Consider the following 937-nt stretch of genomic DNA (forward strand, 5'->3'; position numbering starts at 1 on the left):
GGGGGGGGGCTTGCCTGGTTGCTCTGGCAAGAGAGAGGGGTCGTCAACTCCGTAGTCGAACTGGGCAGCAGCAGCGTCGGTCTCGTAGTCTACCGGAGAGAAGAGGGGGGAAGAAACAATGAATACCATGTAAACAGATGCATATCGATGCATGACAAGACAAGTAACGATGCTAGGCGTGCCCTAGCGTGGTATGAGGTGGTACCGGTTAAGGGGGGAAACATTCGGGAAAATATCCCCGGTGTTTCGTGTTTTCGGGCAGAGGAGCCGGAGGGGGAAAGTTGCGGGTTCGATAGGTTAGGGGTGCGTGGCGGACGAACGGATTGCGTATCCGGAATCGTCTCGTCGTTCTGAGCAACTTTCATGTTGAAAATATTTTAATCCGAGTTACGGATTAAAAGATATGATTTTCTAAAGATTATATTAATTTCTGGAATTTAATTAATTAATTATTTAATTAATTCGAAAAATGGATTTATGACGTCAGCATGATGTCATGCTGACGTCAGCAGTCAACAGAGTTGACTAAGTCAAACTTATGCGTGGGTCCAGTGGGACCCACCTGTCATACTCTGTTAGGTTAATTAGGGTTTAGTTAAACTAATCACTGTTTAATTAAGCTAACAGGTTAATTAGATTAATTAATTAAGGTTAATTAACTTAATTTAATTAATTAATTAATTAATTAATTAATTAAGGTTAATTAACTATTTTAATTAAATTTAATTATTTTTTTTACCAAAAACGTTCTGAGCGGGCCCCCTTTGTCATAGGGCCCTGGGGGCTAGCGGGCACGGGCGCTACAGGGCGGGTCGGGCATTGCGGCGCCCGACTGGGCGTTCGCCCAGATCGCCGGGGCGAGGAGGCCCGGGACAGCTTGCAGGCGCGGGTGCCGGCGAGGCCATGGCGGGGCGAGGCGCTGGGCGCAGCCAGCGCG

Source organism: Triticum aestivum, chromosome 5B, assembly GCF_018294505.1.
Source record: "Triticum aestivum cultivar Chinese Spring chromosome 5B, IWGSC CS RefSeq v2.1, whole genome shotgun sequence".
Classification (NCBI taxonomy): Eukaryota; Viridiplantae; Streptophyta; class Magnoliopsida; order Poales; family Poaceae; genus Triticum; species Triticum aestivum.